Raw genomic sequence first — 22809 nt, forward strand, 5'->3', positions numbered from 1 at the left:
TATGACTCCCAGGCTCTGGATTTCCCACTTAGAGTGGTTTTAAGAGGCCAGTAAGAGCTCCCGTAAATCAAGGATAAAGAGACTTGATGTGTCCATGGGGTGGGGTGGGGGTAGGAGTGCAAGTGGTAGGGGATGGGGGAGGATTCAGAAATGAAGCCGAACCTCTGATACTCAAAGAGTGAAAAGCCCTTCAGGCTGAGGGAACAATAAAAGGAAATCAAATAGCAAACCTCAGCGTTTACAAAGAGACGCGAGGTGCAAATTGTGCTCTGTAATTTATGTTAATACATTTAAAAAGATTAAAGAAATTAGTCTTCAAAAGGATGTACCTTTTAACAGTTTTCTATTTAGAAAAACGAACCAGCTTGCAAATGAAAAAGAAGAAGTTGCCCCATTGAGTTAAAACCTTTGGGTAAAAGGTAAATTTCACATTTTTATAAGAACAAAACAAAATATTGTGTGTGTAAATAATCCTGAAAAACAAATTTGTAAATGCTAACTTAAGGACTGTTCTTGCTTTCAAACCTAAGCCCTTTCTTCTTGTTTTTTGGATAGAAAAAGAAAAGAATATCTTTGGTTGAATAGCTTCAGGGTCCCCGCCTGGTTCTAAAATAAATATGCATGAAGATCAGCCCCGATAATATGTAAATTCAGTCAGGTCAAAAATTGGTAGTGTAGAAATTTTAGGAAACCTTTCAGTACTAAGACTTCTAATCAAGGTTTAAAGGATTCTTTGATCCCAGCATTCAACCGTCAGAGGTAGGCAAATCTCTGTAAGTGCCAATCTGATCTCCATATAGTTCTAGGCCAGGCCAGCTCGGGCTGCATGCCGACTACATCTCAGAAATAAGGCAGATAAAGCGCTTGCCTTGGATAGACCGCTTTGACGCAAGTGGGAGGAGCCAAGTTCACAGAAGCTGGATAGAAGAGCCGGAGTCTCCACACGGAGACAGGAGATGGAGACAGGAGATGGAGACAGGAGTCTCCAGCAGTGCAAAGGAAACCAGGCTGGCACACGTGTCAGGGACCAGCCAGAGCCTGTTTCAAATAAGGCAGAAGTGAGGACTGAAATTTTCTTATCTGAAATTGTCTTCACATGAGTGCTAAACATATGCATCCAACACACACACACACACACACACACACACACACACACACACACACACACAAAGAGAGAGAGAGAGAGAGAGAGAGAGAGAGAGCTCTATTACAGTTGTTCTAGAATTCACCTTGGACATCAGAATTCAAAGATGCTTATGTCCCTTCTATAAAATTTAATAGTATTTGCAGATAAACACTGTGCTTTAATCATCTCTAGATTACAATGACTCATACACTGCAAATGCTATGAAAACCATTGCTAGCCTGTATTTGTTAGGGAATAGCAACCCCCCCCCAAACAAATTCTGTACATGCCTGAGACCCCCCCCCCCCTTTTTTTTTTTCTGAGAAAGAGTTTCTTGGTGTAGACCAGGCTGGCCTTGAACTCAGATCCACCTGCATCTGCCTCCCAAGTGCTGTGATTAAAGGCATGTGCCACCATGGTCCAGTGAGACACATTTTTTTTTTCCTGGATTGTGTGTGTGTGTGTGTGTGTGTGTGTGTGTGTGTGTGTGTGTATGTATGTATGTATGTGTGTGTGTATGCTCACGCACACTCTGGATATTTTCAGCCTGCTATTATAGTAGGATCCACATGTCTAGAAGCCATAGTTACAGAGAGACAACTCTTATCTAAAATAAATATAAAAAGCCCTAGAGCCCTGACGTCAAATGGCCTCAGGCAGGTGCTTCCTCCAAGTCTGTGGAAGATAGGACTTCCTTTTGCTGCCCGGGCACATGACATATGGCCCAGTTTATAAATTATTGAATGCGCAGAGGTTTTACAGTCTTCAGTCAGAATTCTGTTGGGAACCTCCAAGTTGTCTCATTTCCTCTCTTGTTCCTGGTTTAAATTATCGGGACCCTGTGTAACTACCTGGAGAATCTCTGGGTAAATGACAAATTGTGATTTACAGAGAGCACTGACATCGTTCTTCAACTTATTAGTTCCCTTCCCTCAAGCATATTTTCCTCTTCTTTGGCTTGATAACTCACCTTCCTGGGAGGCAAGCTCTGGGAAGCAAGATTCTAGTCTGCATGAAGTTTTAGACCTGGCTTGAAAGATGTCAGTGCTCAGAAAGGCTTTGTTAAATATGCACCGCGCCCTCTCGTGGCTACAAGTGCTCGCTGTAGACTGGAAATGCTAAGCACAGGCTCCACTGCCCTACATCCCAGAGCAGCAAGTAGGTCTCTAAGCTCCTAGGCGTCTCCTGACGCTTGACTCGGCGGATTCAAAAGAACATTTTGTAACCCAAATGTAAAACGACTCTAACCCACACGTAAAAACAGTAAAAACTGTGCCATCTTCTCCCAAACACACCTACTTCAGCCAGGCTGTTCCTCAATAGCTTTCTCTTCACCTTTTTCTAAAGTAAAACCGGAATCGATTCAGTTTAGATTTTAACTCTAACAGAAAGGTCTGCTTCTGCTGAGTGGGCATCTGGAATTTTAATTATCTCAGCTTTCCCCGTGTCACGGGGCAAAGACCTTTAGCCTTTCTGTGGTATGGGCTTACTGGAGCTATTAATACTATGGGCTCCGCAACTCTTATTCGTCCTTGGGCACTACTGTCCTTCAGATATTGGTTTTGTTTGATCAAGAACCTTAGCAGAATCCTAACTTTTTGGGTACCCCGAAAAGCTCCTAATGTGGAGGAGGAGCGTGTTCCAAGTATGAATATGCATCTCCTGTAACCCGTCTCAGTTGAGGGATATTTTAAACGCGTGTAACAGAAGCTCGCACAGTAAGAGTGGGCTGCCGTGGAGCAGATTCATTCCAATTCAGCTACTGGTTCAGATTTGCTGTGTTTTGAAGACCAAGGAAGAAAAGAAAAAGAATAAGAGCCATCAAATCTTGCCCAAGCATGCCCTTTATCAGATGGAGTTCTGGTTAATTGTCTCCAGGTCCCCTAGGTATCTCGGAACAATGCACTTTCATCAGTTGGGATTTAGCCGGTAGATCTCTCAAAGCAACAGACATGAAGTTGGGAAAAAATTAAGAACAACAAAGAAATTAAATGACAGTGCATGTGCATTTAGTAGTCTTCATTAAAGCAAAAGCTTTGATGGGAATGCACCATGAATTTTAGTTAAAAGAGGACTGCGGGTCTTCCTCCCACACAGTAGAAACAAAAATGTAAATGTGATATTTTAGTTCCTGAAGGACCTTAGGTTTCAAATTTTAATGTTTGAAGGAGCCAAATGAAGCACAATATACAAATTCCATGTTTTTTTTTTCATTTACTGACATTCAAGAGACAGTGAATGCAAACATGAGTATTCTGCTGGCTGAATTATTCTGAAGAATCAATATTTTATAAACTGGTTCTTCTAGGTTTGTATAATACATATCCAAAATATTCCACTTGAAGTAAATACTTTTGTCACTATCTTTCTCTTAGGATCTCTTATTATCATACCTGCATGCATCATGCCCCAAACCTTCATAATCAAAATGATTGATTTAACAGTAATTTTCTAAAATTTAGAAATGTTTCTCAATCATAAATGGTGCGATAATGATGATGATGATGAGATGATTATGATAATGATGACGATGACAATTTTTGGATTTTCAAGACAGGACTGCACTGTGGCGCCCCCCCCCCCCCAAGCTGTCCTGGAATTCATTCTGTATACCAGGCTGGCCTTGAACTCACAGAGATCTGGGATTAAAGGCGTGTGCCACCACTGCTTCCACAGAAACAATGAGACAAAAAGTTACTCCTAATTACCTGGAGACCTTTTTGTTGTTTGTTTTCTGCGACCGGATTCCTCTGTGTATCCGGTGGTACTGGAACTTGCTCTGTAGACCAGTTTGGCCTTGAAGTCAGAGATTCACCTGCCTTTGCCTCCCAAGTGGCCACCACTGCCCTTACCTGAAGTATTTTAAAGAAGTTAAAATCAAAAGAAAAGTAACTATGCAAAAACTACATGACCCTCAGGTATGGTGGGGCATGCCTTTAACCCTTGCCCTGGAGACGCAGAGCAGGTCCATCTTTGTAAGGCTAGCCTGATCTACATAGTGAGTTCCAGGCCAGTCAGGGCCCCTGGAATGGAGAGCTAAAAGCAAACAAATAAAACCTTACATAAGCCCAGACATGTTTCTGACCCATGTATTTAATTTTCTCTATATACACACTTTGGGTCTCTGACACTTTCAAATTAAGACCATAATACAAGTCCATGAACTCTTCTTTGTAACATGCTTGACTATATCCATTAAAACTTTCAGACCAGCAGTTGTCATTGATTATATTGGTATTACCACACGGGAGTGTGTGCACAGCCTGAGGCAAGTCATGAGAAAAAACCGACTCTAAGCAGCAGGGTCGGATCAGGAGAGAGCAAGCAAGGAGAGAGCCAGGCATCTTGGTGCAGACACTGCCCGGGGCCAGAGCTGTGCGTTTCCCAGGTGATATCAGCCCTGGCTTCCTGGGGAGCAGAAGTGACAGGTTTATTCTCTTGACTTCCTTCCTCCTTTGGTTAAGGGCTGTTCTAGGGAACTTGAACCATCCCACACTTGTGGATCGCACAAATATGAATGCAAAGTGGCTTTTCCCGGGTGTCCTGGGCCTCCGTGTGAGAAAGCCTAAGGGCAGAAGGCACTGATTGGGTCATGAAGACAGAGCTTCCATGGATGGGCTATGTACAGAGGGACCCTCTGCCTTAAGAGGACACAAAAGAATGATGGGTAACGATGGGCCGGCAAAGAGGCCCTTATCAGAAACCAAACCCAGTGGCTCTTTGATGTTGGGCTTCTCAACACTCAGAACAGAAAAATAGGTGTGTTATCTTGTTTTATTTTTACAAATTCTTCTCTCTCTCTCTCTCTTGGGATATAAGTGGAGGTGGTTTGGTTATGTACGCCACAGGCCAACTATGAATGTTGCTCTGCAGGATTGGTTTACTTTGGTGTTTGAGGTAGAGTCTCCATGGCTAGGGCTCTCCAGTTAGGCAGGGCTGGCTGGCCAGCAAACCTCAGAGATCACCATGTCTGTGCCAGCCTGGCAAAGGGACTATAAATACATGCCATCATCCCCAGGCCTGGTTTTTCTTTAAGATTCGTTTCATTTGTGTAGTGCTTTGCCTGCCTGTGTGTATGTGCACCAAGTATGTGCATGTGTGCCTGGTATCTGTAGAGATCAGAAGAGGGCAGAGGATCCACTGGAACTGTATTTATGGATTTATGAACCACCGTGTGGGCCCTGGAAACCTAACCGAGGTCCTCTACAAGAACAAGGGCTCTTAACTGCTGAGCCATCTCTCCAACCCCATCCATCCCTGGCTTTTCAGTAACCAAACTCAGACCCTTGTGGTTGTGTGGCAAGAACCTGATGGAGCTGTGTCCCCATGCCCAGTTCTTGTTTCTAATCCTCCCAGATCATGATGGCTTCTTTGGGCATTCTAAATGAACCACGATAGCCACGAAGCGTTCTGATCTCTCATTACACTCATGTTACCTTCTTCCAGAGCTACCTGAAAATCAGCTTCCCCTGCTTAATTACTGAGTAAGTTGCAGTGTTTACTGGTCTCACTGATAATCAACTGACATCCTTTAGTGCCCCATTCACTCCAGCAGCAGGCCCTGTATCTAGAACCTTCAGGAGCAGGCTGGATTTTTCCCCTAAGCCATCTTTTAGTAATTCCAAAAGAATTAGTTGGTACCAAGGATTTTCTTTCTTACTTGTCTGGTGATTTTGTTTTTTTGGTTTTTGTTTGTTTGTTTGTTTTTTCGAGACAGGGTTTCTCTGTATAGCCCTGGCTGTCCTGGAACTCATTCTGTAGACCAGGCTGGCCTCGAACTCAGAAATCCACCTGCCTCTGCCTCCCAAGTGCTGGGATTAAAGGCGTGTGCCACCACCGCCCAGCTTGTCTGGTGATTTTGAATGAGAAATGTCTCCCATAGGCACCTGTAATCAAGCCTTCAGTCTCCAGTTTGTGGTGTTGCTCAGAGAAGTTATGAAACTTTTAGGACTCGGAAGCTTGCTGGGGATGGGCTTCAGGAGTTTACAGCTTGGCCCTGCTTTTAGTGTCTCTCTTAGCTGCTGCTTCTTCTTCTTCTTCTTCTTCTTCTTCTTCTTCTTCTTCTTCTTCTTCTTCTTCTTCTTCTCCTCCTCCTCCTCCTCCTCCTCTTCCTCTTCCTCCTCTTCCTCCTCCTCTTCCTCCTTCTCTCCTTTCTCCTTTTCCTCCTCCTCCTCTTCCTCCTCCTCCTTTTCTTTTTCCTCCTCCTCCTCCTCTTCTTCCTTCTTTACTTCCTCCTCCTCATCTTCTTCCTCCTCCTTTTCCTCCTCCTCCTCCTCTTCTTCCTTCTTTACTTCCTCCTCATCATCTTCTTCCTCCTCCTTTTCCTCCTCCTCCTTCTTTTGACATTTAAAAAGAATTTTAATTTTTGATATTTTTATTTTTAATTAATTATTTTATTTATTTACATCCCAAATGTTGTCCCCACCCACCCAGGGAAGGGGGATGCATGGGGCATCCTCTCCTAGCTTCCTGCTCCAGCTACCTCCTAGCATGTCTTCCCTGCCTCTTGAGCTATAAACCAAAATACTCTTTCTCCCTCAGGTTGCTTCTGGTATTTTATGATACTTTATTACAGAAACAGAAAAGTGACTAATCTACCCTGTATGTATAAACTCTGTGCTGCTCCCATGGATAAAAAAAAAAAAAAAGACTTCCAGGTAAGTTAGCACATGTGAAGTGTTATCAGAACTTAATACTGTAAAGAAAAAAAATATATATACACATATTGGATTTTCGAGACAGGGTTTCTCTGTGTAGCCTTGGCTGTCCTGGAACTCACTCTGTAGACCAAGCTGGCCTTGAACTCAGAAATCTGCCTGCCTCTGCCTCCCAAGCACTGGGATTAAAGGTGTGAGCCACCACTGCCCGACAAGAAATATATTTTCAAGGCTACGGTGTAAGAAAAAGAAGACAAGAAGAGAAGCCAAGCTTCCCCCCAGGCCAAGAAGCAAAGTTTGCTTTTGTACAAGGGAAGTGTTGGCTGCCCAAACACATTTAATAAGCAGATGCACTTTTGAGGCTTACACAGTGCAATTGTTGATGCACCGTCTGTTGGCAGAGTTCTCAAAGTTTTCTGAAGGTTTATTTTTAAGCTTAGATCACTCTCATCTATTATTAGTTACCTTTGTGCCTCTCATCATATAGGATCAGAAAAGATAGTGAAACTTTACAATGGAGTTAAAAAAGGATGAACCCCTCTGGGAACCTAGACAAGGGGGGCCAGCTGCCCATCCATAGCTCTTGCCATACACTGAAAACCAAGGACCAGGACTCTTCCCACATGACCGGTCTCAGCAACGTTATCATGATTTGGGGTATATAATTTAGCCTTAGGTTCATGTGTTTGAAGACTACCTGGCAGTGCTTTTTGGGGTGTGGAATCTTTAGGAGTTGGACCCAGTTGGAGGACGTTGCCTGCTGGGGTGGCAGGGCTTGCAGTACAGAGTCCAACTCTTGTTCTTGATCACTCTCTACTTTTGGAACTGCCTAAAAGAAAGCAAGCAGCCTGTTTCCCCTGCCACGAACTCAACCACTCCTTCCTCTGTGCCTGTGTCGCCTTGATGCATTGGTCTCTCAGCCAAAATAGATCTTCCTTCTCTTAATTTGCTCATCAGGTAGCTGGTCACAAGAAAAGTGACAAGTACAGAAAAATGTAGCTATTGCTATGATGAAACCTGACCACATGGTATTAAACAGCTAGCTCCTATGAAGTCTTCAGTCTGTTACCCAGGAGAGGGCTAGCCAGCACTATGGACCTCTGAGAGTCCTGACTTCTCACTGGGTTGGGGATGCCACATATTTATTCTTTGAGGTCATCCTTGATTTGTCCCATTGACTCCTCTATCACAGCATCAGTCAGTTGCCATGTTACTTTTTGAGACAGTCTCTTGCTGAACCTGCAGTTTACCTAGTTGGTCACCCAGCAAGTATCCAGGCTCCTTTTATTTTTTTTCTCCACACTCAGTTCTGGGATCACAGGCACACCCTGCCATGACTGGCTTTTTCCACAGATGCTGGGAGCCCAAACTCAGGTCTTCAGACTTGGGTGGCAAGTGCTTTGCCAACCGAACTACCCCCAGTGCCTATGTATTTTTATCTAAAAAAGTCTTCTTGGCTCAATGAGAGTATTGGCTAGTTTATAAGGTACATCGTATAAGTTTCTAATAGGAAAGGAGTAAGACATAAACGTATGTCCAATAAGCTCTATGGAATTCCAATAAGCTCAAAGGAATTCTTAGTATAAGTAGGTAGGTCATGAGGGGGGGTCAAGAAACATGTTGATTATAACATGGTTCAAAACTTTGACTTTGGGATTTTCTTAGAGAAAGGGGTCTAGTCTTTTGTAAGTTTAGTCAGTTGTGTTGAACTTCTTGGTTCTCAGCCAACATGAGACTTAAATCAGATCCAAGTGGTGGGCTCTTTTCCTGTGTCCCCTCTCCTTTAGTTCCACTGTCATCTTAGCCTACTTCAATAGAACTTGTCTTACGAAGTTGTGGTGGTTTGTGTAGGCATGGACCCCAGAAACTCATGTGTTTAAATGCTTGGCTCACAGGGAGTGGCCCTATTAGGTGTGGCCTTGTTGGAGGAAGTGTGTCACTGTGGGCACAGGCTTTATATATGCTCTAGTTATGCCCCGTGTGACTCATAGTCTCTTTCTGCTCCTGCAGATCAAGATGCAGAACTCTCAGCTCCTTCTCCAGCACCATGTCTGCCTGCATGCTGCCATGACGATAATGGACTAAACCTCTGAAACTGTAAGCCAGCCCCAATGAAATGTTTTTATTTATATGTGTTGCCATGGTTGCTGGGTGGGGGTGATGCATGCCTTTAATCCCAGCACTTGGGAGGCAGAGGTAGGCAGATCTCTCTGTAAGTTTAGCCAAAGCTACACAAAGAAACCCTGTCTTATAATAATAATAATAATAATAATAATAATAATAATAATAATAAAAAAAGAGTTGCCATGGTCATGTTGTCTCCTCACAGCAATAAAACTCTAACTAAGACAGAAGTTATGAAAAAAATTTCATTGACTTTTTATTCATGTACTTGTTTATGGGTGTGTGTGTGCAGGTACAGGCACAGTGACATGTGTGTGGAGGTCAGAGGGCAACCTGGAGGCAGTGTTCTCCCTCCACCATGTGAGTCCTTCAGATGTAACTGATGAGAGTTAGTTAGTTAACTGGCAGATGCTGCACTATATTGGTAGCCCTATCTTGAGAATGAAATCTGTAAGGTCTTTGTCACAGTGAGTGCCCGATATACGGTTAGTAACCAGTTCACTTTAACTGTTCATATTTGCTATAGTTTGAGGGTGAAAGCTTGAATATTTAGGTCCCAGGTGGCAGCATTATTTGGGGAAGATGTAGGGAACTTTTGGAACCCAAGGTTTGCATGGCTTACCAAGAGTTATAGCTTGGCCTTGCTTCAGGCACAAGCTCTCTGCTTCCCGATCTGTGCCCCAGATAAATTTTGTGCTATAGACATCTACTGCCACAAACTGAACCACCTCCCTTTTTTTTTTTTTTTCTTTAGGCTTAGTGAACCAGAGAGTTTATTGGGGCTACTTATAGAAACACAAATACTCAAGGCAGTTGCTTCTCCAAAAAGCCCTTCTGAGCATGGGCAAGACTTTATGAAACTGAATTCCTCAAGCCCCCTGCTGGTTTCAAGATTGCTGGACCAGTGCAGTCTCCCTCCCACAGTCATTGTTACTGATTATACAGACTTTGGGGGGAACCTTGTGAATCGTGTAACTTTCCGGAACTCCCTGTGATTTCTTAGTTCCTTCTTGAGCCATGCATTTTTTCCCTTTTTAATTTATTCTTCTCTCATATATTACAGCCCAACACAGTTCCCTTCTCTCCCCCCCCCCGTCAACTCCCCCCAGTTTGCCCCCACTTCCCCTTCCCCCCAGATCTACATCCTCTCTCCACCTCCTCTCAGAAAAGAACAGGTCTTCCAGGGACATCAACAAAATACAGCAAATTCTTTCATATAAGGGGAGACAGGGCAACCCAGTAGAAGGAAAAGGGTCCCAAAAGCTGGCAAATGAGTCAGAGACAGCCCCTGTCCTGACTGTTGGGAATCCTATAAGATCACCAAGCTACACAACCATAAGATATACACACACCAGGGAACCTAGGTCAGACCCCTACCGGCTTCCCGATCTCTGTGAGCTCACTTAGTCCCAGTCAGTTGATCCTGTAGGCCATGTTCTTGTAGTGACCCTGACCCCTCTGACTCCTCCCCTTCCTCTTCAGGACTCCCCAAGCTCTGCCTAATATTTAGCTGTGGGTCTTTGCATCTGCAGTCCTCTAGATGGAATCTTTGTTTTGTTTTTAAGACAGGATCCCTTTATGTAGCCCTGGCTGTCCTGGATTTCTCTGTGTAGATGAGGCTGATCTCAAACTCAGAGATTTGTCTGCACCTACCGCCATAGCTCTGGGATCAAAGGTCTGTGCCACTATGCCTGGCAACTAATGAACTCTTCATGCCCTGAACATTGAGCCAAAATAAATCCTTTCTCCCTTAAGTTGCTCCCGTTGATTATCTGATCACAGCAGTAAGAAAACTAATTAACACAACATTGTTATAATTGTGCTGGTTTTGTTTCTCTTTGACTGTGCTTTTCGTGGTCTCAAGAAATATTTCTCAATGAATCAGGTTTGTTGTAAGTGACCTCCCTTTCTTGCCCTTGCAGACATCTTGAAGGCATTTTTTGAAGCTCGAGATAGCTGGGTGACTTGCTTTGATCACTGAACTGTGTCTGAAGAGGATAATATCATTATGAACAGTGATAAAGGAAGACCCAGGGATCCAGTCACACGTTCGTATATTGTCCCCTTATCTTGCCTCAGAAACTGTGGGAGAATGGTTGTGTTGGTGTCCCAAGCATCCTGCATTCCAGGAGGGACTATGAACAGAGCCCTGGGTGGGTGGTCTGAATTAGGCATGGAGATGAAATAAGCCTCTCCTGACCCCCCCCCCCTTGCTCTGATGATAAATATTTTTCTACATTTTAGTAATAATTTCAGAAGTTAATTTTTTACATTTAAACCTTTAATTTTTCAGGTAACTTTAAAAAAAGATTTATTTATTTTATGAATGTGAATACACTGTCTTTAGATATACCAGAAAAAGGCATCAGATCCCATTACAGATGGTTGAGAGCCTTTGTGTGGTTGCTGGGAATTAAACTCAGAGCTTTGGAAGAACAGACAGTGCTCTTAACCACTGAGGCACCTTTCCAGCCCGTTTTCAGGAGGACTCTTATGTATGGTGTCTTGAAAAACAGAGAGAGGGGAGGGGAGGGAGAGGGGGAAAGGGAGAGAGCAGGTTTAGCTTAGAGATCAAATTGGCCTTTTAGTATCTACTCCAGAGCCAGGCAACATCTTGTTCCACAAAACAGAAGGAGTCCGCTATCCTGCTGAGCAGTGGGAACTGGTTTCAGAGGCAAGAAAGAACTGGTCAGCTGGGGCCTGGCATAGGAGTCTTGTTCCAAGCAGTGGTTTACCATGAATGTTACTTAACAGGCTCGTGTAAGGATCTGAGAGCCAGTTGCCTTCATTCCATTTATTGAATCTACTTTCCTACCCTGAGTTTTAAAGGCCACCCCTGTGATCCACTTCCTGTCTGTGCCTGAGTGGTTCAGTTTTTTTTGACTCTATCGACAATGTTTTGTTTTGCTGGGTTTTTTGGGGTTTTGTTTTGCTGGGGTTTTTTGGTGTGTGCTTGTTTGTTTTGTTGCTGTTGTTGTAATGTTGTTGTTTTAAGGCAGGTTTCATTATGTATCTCTGGCTCCCTGGAAACTTGCTACATAGACCAGGCTGGCCTTAAAGTCATAAGATTCTTTTGCCTCGTCTCCTGGGTGCTGGGACTAAAGGCGAGCACCACTGCAACCAGATCACCTTGTTTCATCTTGCACAATTCAAACATTGGCTGTTGCTTACTGGCAAACAAGACAGGACTATCTTCATGCATGGAGAGTGGGGAAGGGGGAGTAAGGGAATCTTTGTTCACGTGAGCTGAACCCACCCTTGGTAAATACAGGGCACAGACTTCCTGACCCATATATGCCTCAAAATGTGCCTGTCTGGGAGGTGAGCTGGTTCAGCGGTTAAAATGCTTCCTGTGTATGCTGAGAACCTGAGTTTGATTCCTGGAACGTTCATAAGGGTGGAAGGAGAGAGCTGATGCCCTGAGTTATCTTCTGACCCTGTTATGGGGTCTGCTTAGATCCAACAGAACTCAAACACCAGGCTGAGGCAGATGACAAAAACTCATTGTAATCAAGCTGCTAAGGCTAGATCAGGGCTGCAGAACAGACTCAGGAGCTGAACTCCAACCCTGAAGGGAAGTCAGACAGCATATTTAAAGAATGAAATCATAAATTGAGGGACTGTGTGGTGGACTGTAGCATTCTCCAACCATATTTTGACATAAGGGAGTTTCCACTTATGTCAGGATAGGAGTTGGTTTCTGGGCCTGGGAATATGAACTTAGTTTGACCCTGCCAGCAAAACAGAGAAGTTGCCCCTGAGATAGCTGAACTCAGACAACTGTCACTTTACAACAGACTTCAGCTATTGGGAAGTCCCCAGTTTCCCTAGGGCTGGGGCCTTGAACTTAGTTTCCCCCTATGATTAAGTGGAGTCGGAAAACAAAATGGCAGCACTTAGAACAAGTCTCTTTGTTTGCTCCCAACAATCCCTTCCCACATTCTGAGGCATTAGCACACCCACATCATGCACATACAGAAATAATACAATTTTAAAAATTTAATGACCTTAGCCAGGGGGTGGTGGTACATGCCATTAATCCCAGCATTCAGCAGGCAGAGGCAGGCATATCTCTGTGAATTTGAGGCTAGCCTATTCTACAAAGAAATTTCTACTACAGGCAGGTGTGTTACACAGAGGAACCCTGACTCAAAAAATTAATTTGCTTAATTATGTCTTTAGAGACAATCAAGGTTATTCAAGTAAACTGACAGGGCTCAGTAGCTGGTTGTATTTCTAATGGGGTAGAGTAGGGAGTAGATTTTAACTGGATCAAAACTGATGTTTATGGCCCATGGAACTTGTCCTGCAAGAGCGTCTGTGAGAAATGTGGAATATGAACTTTCTCAGCTGCAGAAGTGTGGGAATCAGATTTCATACTTTAGAAGAGCTTCTCAGACAAATAATAAAATTTATAGAAATATCTAGTTATAAAGCAAGCTGTGATTATAAATTTTTATTTCCCTAGATTATAAAATTCACCACGAATTGCATACTTTAAATCTCTTACTGCTGACGAGGCAGATAAACATTGCTTTTTGATCATAGCAAAGTGTGGAAAGAGTCGTAATTTGAAGTCAAAGTGCAAAGTTTCAAGACAGACCCAGAAGATACCTTGGATGCTTATAGATGTCATGAATGCTAAAGCAGACCTCCCCTCAAAGAACCCCACCCTTCCCCCTTCCACAGTTCTTAAACAACCAATCAGGGCTTGCCCCCTTGGCCTCCCTTTAACACTCACACCCACAAACTGCACACAGGAGAGGGCTACAGCTCAGCAAGAGTAAGCTGCTGGACCAGAAGACCGAGGAGAACCACAAGGAACAGGGATACACAGCTCTCTCTGGATCCTGAAGAAGGAAGGAGAAAGAGAGTGTTCAGTGTGGGATCTCTCAGGACATGAATTTCTCCCTTAAACATCCCGAATTTTATATATAGCTCAAAACCTAAGACAGTAGGCTCTAGAGGGATAGGGTGCCTGGTTATACTCTTCCAGCACACTCAGTACTGTTGATAAAGTACTCAGATTCCAGGAGAGTGAGCTAATGGATGGATTGCCACCATGTCCCAGGTTCTGTGCTCTAAGATACTGTCTAGAATGATGATGAAGAAGAAGAAGAAGAAGAAGAAGAAGAAGAAGAAGAAGAAGAAGAAGAAGAAGAAGAAGAAGAAGAAGAAGAAGAAGAAGATGATGATGATGATGATGATAGAAAGCCTACATGGCTTTGCCTTCTTCACCTAAGAAGAGGATTCTAGGTATAAAACTTCTGAAGATCTACTGTTGAAGCATCATGTATTCTATACTAGCTGGTGTGATCTAGAGCTTATCTGTGGCTTTCAAGCCTTCCTGGACTGGACATGGGCCATTTGCTCCAGAAGGGCAGCATCTTTCTTGGTGGACTCTGTACCTGGGTAGATATCATGGTTTCCCTGGGACTGATTCAAAATCAAAAGGTCTCTATGCAAGCACATAAAATCCCTGTGATAATTCCCCCTAGTTTCACTTCTGCCTCCAAAGACTTCTCATGTTTGCAGAAACCCTTCAGAGTGTTAGGGCTACTTAGACCAAAGACTACTCTGTGCACACTCCTCAAACTGTAACTCATTTCAAGTTGGCTCCTTGGGCTTTCAGTCAAACTTAACATCCTAGACAACATTAGGTGGAGCCAGGATGTAAGTCAGACAATCCCCAGATCCTGAGTGGTGGGTGATAGGAGACAAGGTCCCTAGATTGTAAGCAAGAGATTTTTCTGTAAGTATTGAGTTCCTCATCAATATGAATTAGAATCAAATACCTGAGATGTGAACAGTGTCCTTCATATTTAAAATCAAACAGCATTTGTTAAACGATATATACATATCAAGTAATATATCTTGAATGAATTTCTTTTAATTCTCATGGCAATACTACTAGAATATTTGTTATTTGGGTCTTTAATACTGAAATGGAAAAAAAACAGGGGCACAGATACCTAGTAACTTGCCAAGAGTCTCACAGAACTAGTGGTGTTTGAACCAGAGAACCTCTGAGTCTGACTCCAAAGTTATGACAGAGAGCATGGTACAGTAGTTTTCTCTGGAAGTATTAAGGAAGGATTACTATGATAAGTGGTACTTGAACTGTGCCTTGAAAGGTAATTACCATGACAAAATTGATGGAGTCTTTGCTTGCATTGAATGAGATATCTGGTCAAAGGATGAAGAGAACTCAGGCCACAAAGCATGATGGGTATACATGCTTGGAGACCCCCCCAAACACGGGCATCTTTAGTTTGAAAGGATGGAGAAACAGCTGCAGATGACACATGTCACTCATCGTGAGGAGCCCCTAGTAAGAGCTTTTTCCTGAAGTTGTTCACTGTTTCAATCATTTCTGACACACTGTCACTGAGCTACATGCCCTGGGCTTACCGATGCTACCATTCACCATTCCAGGCATCCTAGCCATGGGCAAGATCTACTATGTGGCTTCTAATAAGGAGCACCCCCTCTTCCATTCCATGAGGTCCCCTGCCATCTCTAATACAGACCCAGTCTTACCTAAGCTGCTAACGTTGGCTGCTTGAGTAGAACCGCTATAGAAGCAATTAAAGTTGCTCTTCTTCCTTTTTGGGGAGTCCAGAGAAATTTGGATATACCGTTCGACACTTTGTGTTTTGACTTTGTGAAATACTTCATAGCCTGGAATTAACACCTCCTCTTCATGAGTATAGTAGGAACAATGTTTGATGTGAGCCCCCAAGCAGGTTTTGATGATAAATAATGTCCCCTGTCCATTGAAAAATGGACTAGAAGTAGCTACACTCCGGTTTAAAGAAGAGGATGCAAAATGCCCAAATCACACAGAGCCCTTCCCAGTGTAACGAAACCTGACATTAGTACCTCGGTAAACTGAACGACAACCCTGGTCACTCAAAAGCTGAAGAGCTCTTGTTAAGTAGTAATGGAAGGCCTTGTAGTGGAAGTTACCAGGATTTATTTTGAACTCTCTAGTAGCCTCATTAAGGCTTCTGTGGATGTTCCCAGTGTAGGCAACTAAAGCTGTCCCATGGAAATCATGGAAACCTGCCGGATAACTCATACAATTTTTGATCTCCTTCCATTTTATCTCTGCTTTTTCCCACTCAAGTTTTAATTCCTCATTCATGTTGAAGTCTTCTTGTAACAGCTGGGGTGCCTTTTTCTCCATGTCTTCGACACAGCTCTCATACTGATCATCAAATGCATTTGGAGCCATGTCTAGCGTGAAAGACCCTGTCAGGCCAGTCACCTGAAAGAAAAAAGCAGGGCCCTCTGTTACCACTAAGTTTGCTAAGTTCCCAGCATGTGCTGGATGCTGTGGAGCCTGCAGCATGAGATGTCACATACACCCACCTCACACATGGCTCAGGCATGGACACAATCTCATTCCATCCTCAGAAGGGAGAAAGGCAAGGCTGAGATCTCTGACTCCTGTGTGTTTGCAGATACTATACTTCCTTGTTTACTCAATTAGTTCTTTAGTGAGCACACAAAACAAGAGGCCTCATCATGACCTTTGCATATTCATATATCATTGCAGATTGTTCATATTCAGCCCCCCCCCTCCACAGCTCTCTGATATTATCTCTATATTACCTCTTCAAAGGTTCATGCTCTCCAACATCCGCTACCACAGACTCAACCATGGGAACTGTCATATTGCCCACCCAAAAAGTGGGCAGGGGAAAGAGAGGTCAACAGGATGTGGGTTGAGAATATTACCTGCTGGGTTAGCCACCAAGTTAGGAAGAACTTGAAATTTTTTGATGTCATCGTCAAGTTAAAAAACAGCTGCAAGCAAATATAAGACAATGAAAGAGGTGTGCACACAGTCGATTAACATTCTGTTGATGGAGCAGCTCTGGGATAATGACTCAATGTCTATGTCCCATCCAGGCTCCTGCTCACACTGCTCCCAGAATGGCATATCAGGACTCTGTGAACCAATCTGCTTGGGTCCCTTACCAGTGATGTGGTCATCAATATCTTCTCTATCTATCTAGTAAGGAGCTATGATTAATTAATCTTGTTAGTACTCAGAGATGCACAGATGTCCTGAGGAAAACGGACAAGACATATGTTTGCAGATCGCTGATAGGCTGTGGTGTTTTTCTTTGCCCAGATATGTAAACTGTTGTCTGTGTTGGATTACCTTGGGGCTCTCAGTCAACTTGATACCTCTGAATGAAGTCTCTTAGTTGTATCAGTATTCACAGTGTTCTATGATTGGCCATAGCTGTCCTCCAATGGGCCAGTGTGCCCATATGGAGATAATGAAACCTTTAAGAGGTGAGGTCTATTGGGAAGGGACTAGGTCCTGGAGGGCATCACCATCAGAAGAGATCGATTGAGTCTTGTGGGATCCTACTCAGTTCTTGCAAGAGCAAGTCCAGCCTCTGCCTGTCTGGTTTCCTCTCTTGCACGTACTCCCTTCTGCACATGGCAGTGGCTTCTCTGCCACATTGTGACTCTGCCAGGAAAACCCTAACCAGCCAGCACTGCCATGGTAGTTAGACTTTACAGCCATCAGACTGTGAACTAAGTGGACACATTGATTGTAAACTTTACAGCATTAAGAATTTTGTGAAAATAATAGAAAACACAAACTGAGGAGATATCTCAGTGTGTACCATATTTGCCTTGCAAACATAGACCCGAGTTTGATTCCCAGAGCCCTAAGGAGAAAATCAGGGTACGGAGAATGCACTTGTAATTCCGGCACTGGGAGTTGGAAAGAAATGGATTTGTGAGATCCCCCGAACTTCACTAGACAGAACAGCCTACTCGATGTGTCTCAGGCCCGTAGGAGACCCTGTCTTTACAAAACTGGTGGACCATGCCTGAGTGAATAGAGCAGAGGTTGTCCTCTACTTCCACATGCATGTCCCCACACATGCAAGCACACACATGAGTAGGTGTCATGTACACACATAAAGAGAAGGAGAAAGAAAGGTAATAGACCAGCACAGCCTGCCTTCTTTAGAGTTATGGATGCTTATTGTTTTCACTGCTTCTTGAGGGTGGAGATTTAAAGTGTCCCCTGAGTTGCAGGAGTAAGGAAGAGTGCTCACTCACTGTGGCCTGCCACCCATCCCTTCATTCCTTCCCACCTTCTGTCTTTTGGGAAACCACAAAAACTCCACTCCATAATTACCTAAGCCTGTTGTGTTACTTTCCACAGAATTTCTCCTGAATCTGACAAGACAACACTCTCCCCACATCCTGAGAATGGCAGAGAGGAGCTGCACCATGTGGCTAACAAGTTGTTCTTGGGGAGGCTGCACTCCTGGCTCCTCCTCAGCTTGCCTTCTCCTGCCTCAGTTTTTAGGGACCACCGCAGAGCCAACAGACTGAGGAGTTCTGCACTGCAGTGAAGGTTCCCACTTCTCTACACCCTGAACTTTAAGCAATTATTAAATACTGTAAAAGAACTATAGTCAGCTAAGTAAGAGCTGAGCACAATGTCACCTTTGTTTGCATACAGTTACTACTCTCAAAGACATCAGATAATTTTACTTCAACTTCCTGTCAGGATAGATTGCACATCCCAGGGAAGTATTACCCAACACCTGGGAGGCATAGGTAACTCTGCCAGTTGCAGGCCTGCCTGGTCTATATAGTCAGTTCCTGGCCAGCCACATCCTTCCTTCAATAAAAGATATACTAGAAAGATATCTACAATTAATTCTTTGCCAAAAATAATTGTGTTGGGCAAGGCCATAAAAACAAATTTAAAGCTAGGCAGTGGTGGCACACGTCTTTAATCCCAGCACTTGGGAGGCAGAGGCAAGAGGATTTCTGAGTTCAAGGACAGCCTAGTCTACAGAGTGAGCTCCAGGACAGCCAGGGCTACACAGACAAACCCTGTCTCGAAAAACAAAAACAAAAACAAAAAAAGAACAAAAACAAAAAACAAAAAAAGAAAGAAAGAAAGAAAGAAATTAAAAATGTCATAGAAATTCAATAAATAAAAAACAAAAATACATCAGTATCACCCAAAATAAACCAGGGCTCTGGAGGGATGGCTGAGCAGTTAAGATCAGGCACCAGAGGAATTGGTTCAATTCTTAGCACCAGGTTAAGCAGCTAACAACAGCCTGTAAACCTACCTCCAGGATATGATGTCTCTGGCCTCTGCAGGCACCTGTACTCATGGACACAGATATGCACATACTGGCTGTGGTGGCATGACCTATAATCCTAGTCTCTCATGTAGAGTCGGGAACATCAGAAGCTCAAGTCACCCTTGACTATATGGTGAGTTTCAGGACACAATAGACTACATGTGACCCTCATCTCAAAACAAAAAAAAAAAAACAGTGCCAGGTTGGATGGTGTACACCTTTAATCCTAGCACTCAGAGGGCAGACCTAGGTGGATCTCTGTGAGTTTTGGGCTGGCATGGTCTACATAGAATGCTCCAGGACAGACAAGACCACATTGCAAGAGAGAGCCTGTCTTAAAAGATAAATACAAAAAATTAATACAACATATATTGTATCTGATACATAATTACAAAAACTATTAACTTAATATTTTTATTAACCTATACCTTGATTACATCACTCCCAAAAGCCTTAATTCAGTGTTGGAATTTTAAAATTATGCCATCGAGATAATGGATATTTGTATTGCTTCAACATTTCTCTATAAAGAAACAACTAAATTATTTTTCTTTAATTGCAATAGGTTCCTATTAATTTCTTTTATCCTCAGGCAAAGATGTGAAACCTTATGTGTCCTTCTTTAAGGAGTCTCAAGACTCTAGCCATCCTTTCTATTTTCTTAAAATCTTCCTGGATAAATCAGACATGGCCACACATCTGTGATCTCAGCTTTTAGGATCACATCTCAAGTCCCAGGCCACTTTAGGATCTAATGAGATTCTAAAAACAATAACAATGGTAAAATTAAGCTTTGGACAGCAATAGAAACACAGGTGATCTCCTCTGGCCTCGTGTGTTGACCAGAGCCATTTAGGATTCCACTATTTTCTCATAATGGTTGCTAAGGTTTAGTTGTGTAAGAAGTTCCCTGGAAACTTGTCATCACAGAGACTCTTGGACCCTAGTCTCAAAGCTGTGCACTGAGGATTTCTAGTGGGCTTCCTGCTAATTTTTCAGTTTGCTTTTTTTAAAAAAATAAAGATTTCTTTTTCTTAGCCAGGCAGTGTTGGCACATGCCTTTAATCCCAGCACTTGGGAGGCAGAGGCAGGCCGATTTCTCAGTTCGAGGCCAACCTGGTCTATAGAGTGAGTTCCAGGTCAGCCAGGGTTATACAGAGAAACCCTGTCTCAAAAGACCAAAAATTAAAAAAAAAAAAGATTTATTTTTCTTATTTTTAGTAACGAATATGCATATATGTCTGGAGGGGTGGTGGTGGTGGTGACATGTACACCTGAATGCAGTTGCCTTCTCAGGCCAGAGGTGTCAGATCCTCTGGAGCTAGAGATGCAGGCTCTTGTGAGACACGTGACACGGGTGATGGAAATGAACTCTGATCCCCCTGCAAGAGCAAGCTCTTAACCACTGAGCCTTCTCTCCGGACCACAGTTGGCTTTGAGGAAGTACTGCCCAGCATGAGATTCCACTTGACTGGTGCTGAGGATTAAGCCCAGAACAAGTGCAGGCCAGGCAAGCACCTTTCCACTGAGCCATACCCAGATGGAGAGTGACGCCTCTTGACACAGGGCAAATCTCCACTTTCCACATCTTTCTCCAGCCTCAGCGAGAACCACCCCTTTCTTGACTTAAAGCTGAGGCAGCAAGTTTGAGAAATCCCAGATTCCAGAGCCAGCAGAAACATCTGTCAGCACAGGGACTTTCTCATTCCCTGACACATGGCTCAACCAGCCTGGGGTGGCTTTTCAATTCACTTCTCCCCTCTCTAGTTCCTCAGAGTGGTTGATGCAAATGTCTGTCTCTCCCAAGGCTGCTGTCTCCTTCTCTATGGACAGCTAGGTTCAGCCTCAGTCTCTGGCACCGATGCCCCTCACAGCCCATACAGACTGCAAATGTGCAGCAGGAGTCACTCCAGCCCCACTGTGACCTGGAATTTGTGTCTGACAATTAAAATTCCCCTGGAGACAGGGTTAGCTAACACCTTGGACCTCAATATAAACATCCACATCCCTCTCTCATCTGACATCCCCATCCCACTTCCCTCCCTCCTTCCCACTCTCTGTCCCTCCTGCTTCATGTCTGCCCCCAATCTCCACGATCCTGCACTAAAACAAAGAATAAGCTGATGTTCTCAACATGCAGGAGATCTGGTGCAGGAGGACCTTATGTTCTGCATTAGACTGGGCTACACAGCAAGAGCTGTGCATCTTTTTAAAGCATACCTTTTAAAACTCTGGAATTAAAAATGGGTAAATAAAGCAAAGAAGAGATGCAAGCTGATGTTTCTGTGTAGCTAGGAGGAAATGGAACTGCTTAAGGACAAACATATTCTGACTTGAAAACCCAGGATGTACAAGAAGAAAAAAGTCTAAATACATGAGAGACTGACTATATAGCTGGATGCCCGTTGAATCCTGCAGGACCTGGGAGGTAAACTCTATGGTCCTTTATATTTTTAAGTTTCTAGAAACACTTATCACCTCATGCCTGGCCTGCCTTTCTCTAGATCTGACCCCATCGCCTACCAGGGTTACTTCTTATCCAGAACTGACCTCTGGCTTTAACCCTTTACAGTATCCACTCCAGCCCTCAGATTTTCCTCAAGTCCTCTCCACTTAGGGACCTTCCCCTTCACAGGTCAGAGTTCAGAGTTGTTAGGTACCTGAGAAGATGTTTGGCAGCTGGGTCTCTGTCCTCTTCTAAAAGCAAGTGTTGCAGAAGGCAGTGCTGGGGCCCTTTTATCCTCTGGACAGTGTGCTTTCACTTTCATGTTAGGATTGGAAGGGCATCCAGATGGTTTCTGAACAAGTTAAATTAGATAGGTTGTATTTGTTAGTGTACCTTTTCCATTTTCCATCTCCTTTTTTGTGCTGAGTTTTTTGTTTTTGTTTTTGTTTTCTGTTTTTGTTTTTGTTTTTAGAGGAGTCTCTTGTTTGAGACCAAGTCCCATTAGCCCAGACTAACTTCTAACCTGCTATGCAGCTGAGGATAATCTGAACTCCTGATTCTCTTGCCACAGAACTGGATTTATTGATGCTAAAATAGAACCCAGGGCCTCATGTTGTTAGGCAATCATTCTACCAACCCAACCACACTACTACTGCAGCACCTTTTCCTTAAAGAGTTGGGGCCTTTCTGTTATCTCCACAAGAGTGTGTGTGGTGTGTGTGTGTGTGTGTGTGTGTGTGTGTGTGTGCGCGTGCACACACACATGCGCATGCTATGTAGCTACTAGAGAAGCATTAGTTGGTTGACCTTTGCCCTAAACTCCATTTTTACAAATACATCAAAGCCTGTTATGGTTGCTTACTCCTCAATCCCAGGACTTGGAAGGCTGAGACAGAAGGATCTCTGTGAATTTGAGACCAGCCAGGATATACACAGTGAGACCCTGGCAACAAAACAAAACTACCACCATATCACCTGATTCCTTTAGGGGACCCAGGGAAAGGTGAACAGAAATGACCAATTTTAAAGCTCATTTCTGCATCCTTAGTTGCTCCTGGTTACAAATTTCTCATATGACTAGAGCATATGAACTGTTAACTTTAGAGTTTCCTCTGGGAACTACCTGCTTCTTTCAATCCTAGATCCTTACAATGAATCCATTATCTTCCTGGGTTCTTACACACAGAGACCAGATGGCCAAAATCCTGTAACTTCATGTTCTACCATGTGTAGGGAAGAGAGAGAAGAGAGAGAGAGAGAGAGAGAGAAGAGAGAGAGAGAGAGAGAGAGAGAGAGAGAGAGAGAGAGAGA

General features: G+C 43.6%; 1 long non-coding RNA gene and 1 pseudogene across 2 annotated transcripts; one reads left to right on the forward strand and one right to left on the reverse strand.

Moving 5' to 3' along the window:
* The first annotated feature begins 8770 nt into the window (after positions 1-8770).
* On the forward strand, positions 8771-18600 carry Gm19765 (predicted gene, 19765). Its single transcript, NR_166075.1, has 3 exons — positions 8771-8880; positions 10830-10955; positions 18110-18600. It is a non-coding gene; the product is annotated as a predicted gene, 19765 (long non-coding RNA).
* On the reverse strand, positions 13352-21764 carry Art2a (ADP-ribosyltransferase 2a; annotated as a pseudogene). The gene is made up of 4 exons (NR_033804.1): positions 21713-21764; positions 16651-16719; positions 15448-16177; positions 13352-13757 (listed from the first exon to the last, which is right to left on the reverse strand). The product of NR_033804.1 is annotated as an ADP-ribosyltransferase 2a, transcript variant 1, non-coding (transcript).
* Positions 21765-22809: the final 1045 nt, after the last annotated feature.

The sequence above is a fragment of the Mus musculus genome, chromosome 7 (genome assembly GCF_000001635.26).
Source record: "Mus musculus strain C57BL/6J chromosome 7, GRCm38.p6 C57BL/6J".
Lineage (NCBI taxonomy): Eukaryota > Metazoa > Chordata > Mammalia > Rodentia > Muridae > Mus > Mus musculus.